We start from the raw sequence: 10,224 nt of genomic DNA on the forward strand, positions 1-10,224 counted from the left end.
CACACACACACACGCTCACACAGGACCCACCCACACACAGATACCACCTGGACACACACTCTTGCACATTTGCACCCGAATGCACAGATTTAGCAATTATTTCTTTATCCTAGAGTTAAAAAAAAAACAAACTCTTCCACCTTGTTCCTCCTCTCCCAACTCGTCTCCTCTTTCAGGCCTGGATGACCGACCTATCCACCCCCCCAGCTGGTAATTGCCCCAGTGACAACTGGAAATGATAGAATAATTGTCAAAGAAGTCTGTTTTTCTCTCTTTTTTTAATAGGGCAAGGGTGATTAAAGTATGCATGAATGGCACAGTGAGGTGGCGAAAGGAGGTGGAGGAAAAAGAGGGAGCAAGGGGGAGACCGGGGCGGGGGCTGGGGTGGCAGGTGGCAAGGAGGTGGTGTTGCTGGTTCGGTGGGGGGGAGGCTTGTTTATGATGCTATCTCCCCCCACACACATAAACACGGCTGAAGTGATGACACAAATAGTGTTGCCTCTTCACGCGGTGACAGTCGAGTTTCGGGCGTCGCTGCAAGACTCCCTCGCTGGTGGAGAGTCCTCTGTCTGGTCAGGATCTCTGGCACTCCTCAACTTCAGGTAAAACAAATAAAAGCCATCCATCCATCCATCCATCCATCCATCCATCCATCCACCTATCAGTCGCCTGTCATCTCTACTGCCGGGCTTCGTCCCACTGTGGAGCTGCTCAGCCTTCTGCAGCCTCTGCTAATCTGCTGCTTAATTAGCGCTGATGAATTGCTCTGTGTGTGTGTGTGAGTGTGTGTGAGTGTGAGAGAGAGGCTGCGCGCATGCACGTGTGCGTCCACGCACGTGCGTGTCAGTGATCGTGTGACTGTCTGAGCGTGAAACTCTTCTGCTGCTCTTGGATCAGGTGCTGCCGTCCACTTGCTAATCGCCAATCGATGAAGTCAAGAGGCTAAAAAAGATCAAATATTAATCTCGTGTGTTTTAGGGGAACAAAGTTTGACTTGTTTTTGTTTTTTTCTTTGTGTTGAGAAAAAAATTAACTCGTAAGAGCAGTTTTGAAAAGGCGAGGAGGTCACGAGACTCGTAATTGGCGAAGCGCTAATTATCTTTATCAAAGGCGAGCGGGATCATTTGTTTACTTAAATATTGATGAGGGTGAGCAAGGCATGGGATTGGGCTATTGTGGGCATATTATTAACATTTCATAGGGCTTTGTGCAGGAATGCGAAAGAGACTCCTCTTCATAATTTAATACCCTAATGCATAATGAGCTATGTGATTAGCTCACACGGAGAATTGGCCAAACTCCATTTTGAAGGCAGATAATTTACATTGTTCTCCAGAGTCTGGCATATAATAGGTTCTTTAGCACAATAAAATTAAAAGCTACATTTTAGATTTCGGCGCACAAATCCCCCTGGCAGTGTTCATTTTGAATTTTCTTTTAATGCGCATTTGCTTCATTTTGTTAAAACAAAATAAAATAAAATAAAAGGAGGCTGTTGTTAAGAATGAATTTCACAAACGCATGTTTACCTGCGCGTTTTATTTAGAATGCTTTCTGGCCAATTAACACCGTTCATTAGCGGAGCGGCGTTATTTGTTTTGAAAGTTTAACCAATCACTTTGTTATGCTAATTGTGATGTAATTTAATTTGAGTCCCCCCGTAATGATGATGCCGCTATTATCCACATAAATGATGCAGTTAAGCAGCACGGCCTCATTTGCATGTGCTTGAAGGGGAGAGAGGCTGAAAGGAGCCGTCTCCCGTATCACTCCGCTTTAATTTTCCACCTCTGTTCACTCCTGCCCTGTGGGTCTTCCTGCTGTCGCCGACTATTGATGATCAGCACTTTTAGCTGAATTTTTTTTAATACAAAGTGGATTTTTACTTTTTATTTTGGGGCTGCTAACAGATAATTAAGAGGAACTTACAGACTGATTTCACAGTATGCAAATGAACATTCTGTTTAGTGTTAAACATCTGGATTGGTTTGTTTGACCCCCAACACACTCCATTACTTCGTCTTTCAGTTTACGTGTCGGTGAATTTCGAGTTGTACATGAAGCTTTTCTCTGTAAAAGTGTGGTTTTAATATCTTTTTGCTTTGAACCCTATTTAATTAAACTTTACATACTGTAAATTGCTTTTTTCTTATTTTGCTGACTTATTTTAAAGTCCGTAACCGTGTTTGTTGAAAAAGTTTGACCGAGCCGAGGTTAAAGACAGCTTCTCGTCGTGGCTTTTTTTTTTTTTTTTTTTGGTAATTTTTCTGAAAGACGTGTATTTTTCTCCTCCCGAGCAGACGCCGTCCTGCTTTTATGCTTCTAATTGGTTACATAAATCTTGTCTGGTATGAATGAGAAATGTTGCGGCGTTGTCAACTGCAATCTTCGCCCTTATTTACCAATTCATTAAGATCTATCGATGCAGGACTGCTGAGAGGGAATGACAACATAAATCAGAGCTGCAGACGTAATGGCCCTAATCAAGCAGGAATAACTGGAAACGTCACGATGAGATATGTCTGTGTAGCTGCGCCCGGTCGCCGCTGATCTGCCGGATGTGCTCCGCTCCGCTCAGGACCGACGATCCAACTCCCATTAGCTCCTCTGATTTTCCTCTCTAATCAAACGCCTTAAGAATTTGTCCGTTCACTTCTTTTTATTCTTTTTCCTCCTGGTTTCGCTTCATATCAGAGCACCACCCCCTGCACAGAGTAAAACATATTTTCCGAGTGGAACACTTCCACGCACGAGGTCTATAAATACAGTGGAAGTGCCCTGCATTCACTGCGCACCTCCTCTACTCCTGATAAAGATGATTGGATGAGACAACGAGGCCTCCCCTCTTTTATAGGTCAATTAGCCCTGATTAGGTGGGCTGAGTTAATTAACGCAATTGGCAAATATGCAAATGAGAGCCGACCGGCCGGCTTTCGTCACCGCCTCGCTCGACCGTAGCGGCGTCTCCTGCCTCAGAACGTGGGGTCTGAACATGTAAATGATATGGGACGAGCCAAAATCCAAATAGTTTCTCCTCCTCTTTTTTTTTTTTTTTTATTCCAAGAGGGTTGTGCTTCTCTGTGATTGAATTTCACTTTACAGCTGCATTTTCTTTATTTTTAATTGAATCTTTGACGTTTGCCTTTTTTTTTTTTTTAAGATATTGCAGAGCTGCTATATTTGTTTAACATAAATTTACACCAACACTGTATCGTGCACGCTATACACACGAGCGCCTCTTATATTTGATTCTAAAAAAAGACGGTACGGTTGAACTTTACACACGTTCCTCAGCTTTTTCTTTGTCGTTTTCGTTCCCCCTCTGTTCTCCTCGAGACGCCGACACGTCCTCGCGCACCCATTCAGGGACACTTCCACATCGTGGCAAATAGTCTTTTATCTTATTCCGTCTCATCTCCTTATTGTAAATAGAAAAAGAATTAAGTTCTGAACATTCTTGACTGAATGTCTCGTATCACAGAGTTACAATTTATTGTCGGCTCAAATGAAGAATTGAAATGCGACGAGTGGAGGGCTCGTTGGACAGGAGATAACCACATTTGATTCTGTTGCTTTGAATAATGTTAATCCAGCATTAAAAAAAAGAAGCAAAGTCCATTATTCCTCCTTTCTCCTTTCATTTGGCCCCACTCTTGATTTTGTAAATATGATTTTTTTTTTCTTCTTTTCTTCCAAAGCAATCTTTATTCACCGGTAAAGCACTTTTGAAATTCCTCTATCTATGAGCAGAAACCATTACCATACACAGGTTTATAAGAAGCAGTCATTAATGCTCTTTTATGGCACTCCTTTAGCACCAAAAGGAAGCTTTTAATTCTAAGGCACGACAGCCTGGCTTGTCTTGTTTAATCCGGCGCGTTTTTTTTTTTTTTTACGTTTCTTTCCAAGTGGTCGTTTTTTTCCATTTCCTACTTGAAAAACCTTTACATGAAGCTTTTGGTATCCTTGTGCTGAAATTCCAGCCATATAAAAACAATCATAATCAAATATTTGCGTTTCCTCTACTAAAGGTTTTTATACTTTTAGCTCAGCTTTAAATTATTTATTCTTTTTGATCAATTTCATAGTTGTTGAGCCACTTCTTTTTCGTCAGCCCACGTGTGGCATTTTGATTTATTAAAGCAATTTTAAGTATAAATTTGCGACCTTGCACAGTTACTTCTTTATTTTATATGCATCGTAACTTATGGCAATGATGAATTAATTTCACTCAAGCACAGAATCGGTGATTATTTTAAATGGTAACCATATCTCGACCCGATCAGAGAGCCGCGAGGACTCAGCAGACTGTGAAATGTAATTTCTATTATTATTTTTTATTTATTTATTAGTTTGATCTGTGAAAACGTAAAGGATTCCGGCTCTGCCACCTGAAACGTGAGCCGATGATGAACTGGGGTCACTTTTCTTTTTCTACTTTCTTTTGTGTCGTCCTAATGAAAATGTTTTTTGCAACTCATGCATATAAAATGAGGAAATGGATTCAGACGGACACGGTGGAGAAGCTTCTCTGAAAATGGATGGCACGGAGATGAAGCCAGTGTCAGGGCAGCAGTGTGTTAACAGTGTATCGTGTGTTAAATTCCTCGGTGGACCCGAGGCAGACAGCTGTGCATTCCCTTCAGATGGATGGCCAGTGTCATAGTGTGTGTTTACCGCACATGATAGAGCGGGAGACAGGCCAGGTAATGAGGCTACATTAAGGGCTTTTAGAGCTCGCAAACAAAGATGGAGGGCTGCTTCTTTCCCCTTTAATGATGAGTGTGTGGGAGAAAGGCTCAGTTTTCCCCTTACACCTTTTATTGTGTTGCTTCTCAGAAGAAAGTGGAGAAATTCCCCCAACACCAGATCTCAAGTTTCATCAGGACCCTTCCTTCAGATTCTCAATGAAACAAATGGATTTGCAGGATTTAAGAGTACCGTATTTTCTGGCGTATAAGTCACAGGTTTTTTTTTTTTGCATAGATTTATCAGTCCTGCGACTTATATACTTTTTTTTCCATATTCATAACACAATTTTTGACTGACGCTTTAAATTTCGAAGAACTGCAACGACGAGTCCTCCCGTGCACGCTCGCTTCACTCAGCTGGTGCATTCGGAGGAACTCTGGAGAGCTCATGGCTCCGGCTGCGATGGATGGTGCCACCCTGCCCAGGCGAAATGAAGCTGTTTTGACCATTAAGGCGCATTTAATAAGGAAAAGTTAAACCGGAACACAACTTTGCTATAATGTCGAGCAAATTATAGTTTTTAAGTGTTAATCTTGTTTAATTTCGAAGAACTACAACAGCCTCCCGTGCACGCTCACTTCACTCAGCTGGTGCAGGCGGAGGAACGCTGGAGAGCTAGCGACTCCAATCACGATGGATGTGTGGATGATGCCGCGTCACTCAGGAGAAATGAAGCGGTTTGCATTAAATAAATTGCATACTAAACACGACGGGTCAGCGGTGACGCATAATAAATGCGACTTATACACTTGTACGTTTCTTTCCTCGTCATGATGCTTTTTTGACTGATACGACTTGTACTCCGGGGCGTCTTATACGCTGGAAATTATGGTAAATATTTGCACAAGCTGAAGAGGAATAGCAAGTAGCTGCTTTTGTTTTAAAGCTTTCCAAATAAACTATCAGCCTTTCTTTGCTCCATGTGGAAATGCCTTTGCTTTTTATTGAACCCTTCAAACACGAGTGTCAAACCCACTTACAAAAGGGGGCCAAAATTAAAACCTTTTTCAAACTAGGGGCCGGTTTCAGAATCTACATCAACTCAAGTTAGATACCAAACGTCTTTTCTTGGTTGCAGGTTCCTCAACAAGAGTTTGATTGGTCTCCTTTGACGTTCTATGCTCCTCTTTTGACATCATAATCAAAGATTACTGAAAAATGTATAGTGATAAAAGTATTTTAAATTTACAATATCGTCTTGGGGGCCAGATAAGATGCCCAAAAGGGCCTCATTTGGCCCCTTGGCCTTGAGTTTGACACACATGCCTTAAAAGAAACACTGAAGCTGTCGATGATTAACCATCTTCCTGTTCGCAACACCACCACACGTCCTAAACGCTCTGCATCACTATCATCGTCCCTCCCTGAGCGATACATCTACAGCGTCAGCAGCGTATTACCAGGTAATAACAGGCTTCCTCTCTGCTTCCGATGGTGATAATAAGTGGTCTGGGTTCGCCCTCATTGGAAGATTATGGCTTGAGGAAATGGCATCAAAAAGCTGAGTGCTGAAATGCAGGACGACGACGATTTCTGGATGTGAAGCGCACCAAGCTGGCAGCTTCAGCTCTGGCCAACAGATATCGTAGCTGTTGGTGACTCTTTCCGACCCAGTTGGCCGAGCTGGGGTCAGGGCTGGTACTCCTCAGGGAGACGGGCGGATCTGTGGCAAATGTAGACACAGTCACACCCTCAGGTGTTGAGCACTGTCACTCTCCGACTCCCTCTCTTTCTCTGGAGTATTGCGTGAGCGTGCGCCTCCCTGGCTGTGACAGTTCCATCACCCCCACAGTCGGCGCCGCAGCTTGGTCGCCCGCTCATCACCGCAGCCCGGCTGCGTTTCTAATTGACATTCTAATTGGCAGATTTGAATGCCGCCTTTAGACGGCTAATTAATTTATCTCACCGCTGTCATTAAGGTTAAAGCACCATCTGATCTCTGCGAATATGCTTTGCATATATCTGCATTATCACGACGTCGCAGCGAGCCATGCTGCACAGATTTATTTTTTTTTTTGAGATTATAGTGTTGAAATTAACTGGATTTTTAAATAATTAATGCAAATCATTTTCCACGATTGCATAATTTTGTTGATATTCTTTATAAATTTTAGACGTCGAGTGTAAGCACATAAAATATAACGTAGAAGTAATTTTCCCTGAATTTTGATGGCGGTTTTGCCACAATTCAGCTGTTAATAATAAAAGAATATATATATATTTCTTCATCTCGTCTATCTTCCAAGTTTTCCGAACATCCCTCACCGGTCCAAGAAAAAGGAGAACTCCATTAGAATGTTCATAAAATCGTAGTAAAGGCAATCAGACAGTCTTTCTCTGAATATTTTAAACATCGGGCATGTAAAATTTATGCCTAATTTGAATACTTATTAGCCGGCTGATCTCGGCTGCAGCCTTGAGTTTCTTCTGCTGAGATTCATCACCGGATTGGATGACACATTGTGCCAGTCTCTCCTCCCGTCCCTCCCTTTATTTTCTTTCCCCCCGCCCTCTGTTTCCTTTCTCCTGTCTTCCTGTCCCCCTGTCTTCTCTCACCGTGTCTCCCTCCATCAGTAGAAAGCGTCTCGGTGTTAAACAGGGGGCCTGTTTGTTCACAAGCACGCCTTGTTCTGGCCTCTTCCCTGTTTACTTGTGTCCCGGGCAGCTGTCGCCCTGCTCTGTGTAATAGCTCAGCCCTGTTTGTTCTCCCTCCTCAGATCCTGTTTATCCTGGCCGTGGACATCCTTTAAGGCCTGTCCCGTATCTGCCCCTCGTCAAACACACAAACGCCGCTGCGGACGTGTACACACTTCTATTAAAACTGTATTTGCAGGCCAAAGAATACACACGGTTACCCGTGTTGGCTGGACGCAAACGCACACAAAAACACATACAATCATCATTCATCCCCCCTGCTGTTGTTCTGAGTGTTGGTTTGCACTGGCAGATTGGAAAACAGGCTGTAATGAGAAAAAAAGGTGAAAATGGCAAAAACGGCTGCGGAGGCACGATTAGCATTTTTTATATTTTAGGGAAAACACTTCATAAGTTCTGCTGTGTTGAATTTATTATTTATCTCAGTTTTTTTTTTTTAAATAGTAAAAATATTCTCCAAATAGAGCGAGTGTTGAATCCGTAATTGTGGATTTCTGTCTGAGCTGCAGTCTTCTGAGTCTTTTATTTATTGGGAGAAAGTCGACTGATGCTGGAGGAGCTCCTCTCTGCCCCGGTGAAGGTAGAGAGCGTTAAATGTTGGGGATAATGATAAAACATTTATTACTGGAAAGACAGGAGCTTTTATGCATAATTTATGCCGTTTTAGCACAATCATTAGTAAAATTCAATATATATATATATATATTATATCCCTGTTCGTTTTTCTTAATTTTGTATTTAGAAATAGAAAATTAAACATTTTACTTGATTTTCTTTAATGTAAATTTCACTGCCTGAAACTTTGATTACAACTAAACGTTTTACCTAATTGCATCCAACTGAGAGCAAAACAAGACATAAACCAAACATTTAGGGTATATTAGGTTTGATTTAAGAAGCAAAAAGGCAAACCTAAAAAAAATTAAAATGCTAATAAATGAAATATGAGTGTTCTTTTGCTCTGGAGGCCTGCAAAGCAGTTTTTTTTTTTAAGCCAGAACAAGAATGACTAACTCCAACCCTGCACCATGTGATTCGGTGCTTCCTCTTCCCAACACCAAATTTTTAATTTTGCATGATTAGTTTTGCGTCATTAGGCAACTTCTTCAGAGGCAGACATCTTGAAAATGGACATTTTAGGAGTGCTTCTCTCTCTTTTTATTTATTTATGTTTTTGTTAGTGATGCAATAAAGATCTAATGAATGGAGCAGATGCTTATTCTTGAGCCACATATTCGTTCTAATCATATTAAGATTTTAGTAATAGTTTGAAATGCAAATCCGTTTGATTTATTTCTATTTCCATATGTACAAACCCATTTAGTTATTTAAAAAAAAGGACCACGCATCTCTTTGTATTGCTTCATTTACACAATGAATGCATAATTGCTCCTCCTGCATCCCTTCCCCCCCTCCCTCTTCTTTAAAATGCTTTAATTTGCAAAGGGGGACCAAGGGCTTGATAATGGAAGCGTGCAAAGAGAAGAAAACAGGAGGGAAAACGGGGGGAACTGTAACGAGAAGAGCCCTAACCGGTGCCTCTTAATCACTTCTAGGTTTTAAATCATGATGATGCAGGAGTCGGCCACAGAGACAATAAGCAACAGTTCAATGAGTCAAAATGGAATGAGCACCCTAAGCAGCAGCCAATTAGAGGCTGGCAGTAGAGATGGGAGATCAAGCGCTGGTGACACAAGCAGCGAAGTAAGCACAGTCGAGCTGCTGCATCTGCAACAACAGCAGGTAAGTTGTGTTTCTCCCCCCGTCTCGTCTCTGCCGCTCTCTCTCGCTCTCTCTGCTCTGCTGTGCTCTCAGCTCAGGCGGCGCTCAGGCGTTCTATGTAGGCAGGAAGCAAAATGAATTGTTTTGTTCGTGTGTCGGTGTGTGTATGCATTTTATTTTTTTTTTACGCCTCTGTTTACCTAATAGGCTGTTGGTAAACTTTCCCGTCAGTTGAAGCTGTTGTAGGTGTTTCCTGCAGATCTGCTGGTTGTTTATGTTTATCACCTACTGCATATGTAGAAGTTTCTGCAGCAGTGTGAGGCCACGTGTGTGCATGTGAGTGTGACGGTGTGTGTGGCAGACGGAGAGGAAGAAAAAGAGGAAAGAATGTGTGGAAATGTATGGTCCAGTCTGGTCAATGTGTGTGTTATGGCAGCTGTGTTTCCAGCAGAGGGCCTCCTAACTCACCACTAGTTTGTCTCAGAGAGAAATCTCTGATGAGGCACTTTGGAAAAACTGATTCTCGTTAAGATCCTTAAAAAAAAAAAAAACGTTTATTTGTCACTTTGTTACTTTTAAATTGATCAAGTTGCTCTCCACTGATAACTACTTGATGTTTTGTGCATTTGTGGGGTGAATGACCTGCAGGGGTGGTGTGAGAGGGGGTGGTTGGGGGGCAGGAGTTGTGAAAGTCAGTCGCCAGCAGAGTAAAGGAGTCAAGTGTCTCCCGTGTCTTTTCATGGTGAATGATGGCTTTGACAGATCGCCAAAAGAGCAATGGGAGATTAGGTCAGAGGACCATGCTTCTGGGTGGATTGGGAGGGGGGGACAATGCCGCAGGTTTGTAATGGTGTCCTTTTTGCCTGGTGAAATTTTTCATGGAAGCGTAGATTTGTGTGTGTGTGTAATTTTTTTTTTTTTTTTTCGAGGCAGCTGAACCCCTGTGGTCAGATCAGTCAGGGCAGTACAATAGATGTCAATGAGTACATGTGTGTGCATGTGTGTGTGTGTGTGTGCCCAGTGTAGCAAAATAAAGGTCCTGGAGCCTCCTCTGCTCATCCTCACACTTGTCATCCATCCACAGCAGAACTGCAT

The 10,224-nt window shown here is 42.4% G+C and overlaps 1 long non-coding RNA gene across 1 annotated transcript in view; it reads left to right on the forward strand.

Annotated features, from left to right (window-relative positions):
- LOC119428145 overlaps window positions 1-9,211 on the forward strand; it is a 54,624-nt gene extending 45,413 nt beyond the window's left edge. Inside the window, exon 4 of the long non-coding RNA XR_005187695.1 lies at window positions 8,964-9,211. This is a non-coding gene — a long non-coding RNA (uncharacterized LOC119428145). The remainder of the gene's footprint in view (window positions 1-8,963) is intronic.
- The last annotated feature ends 1,013 nt before the right edge of the window (window positions 9,212-10,224 follow it).

The sequence above is a fragment of the Nematolebias whitei genome, chromosome 22, assembly GCF_014905685.2.
Source record: "Nematolebias whitei isolate Nwh7 chromosome 22, NemWhi1, whole genome shotgun sequence".
Lineage (NCBI taxonomy): Eukaryota > Metazoa > Chordata > Actinopteri > Cyprinodontiformes > Rivulidae > Nematolebias > Nematolebias whitei.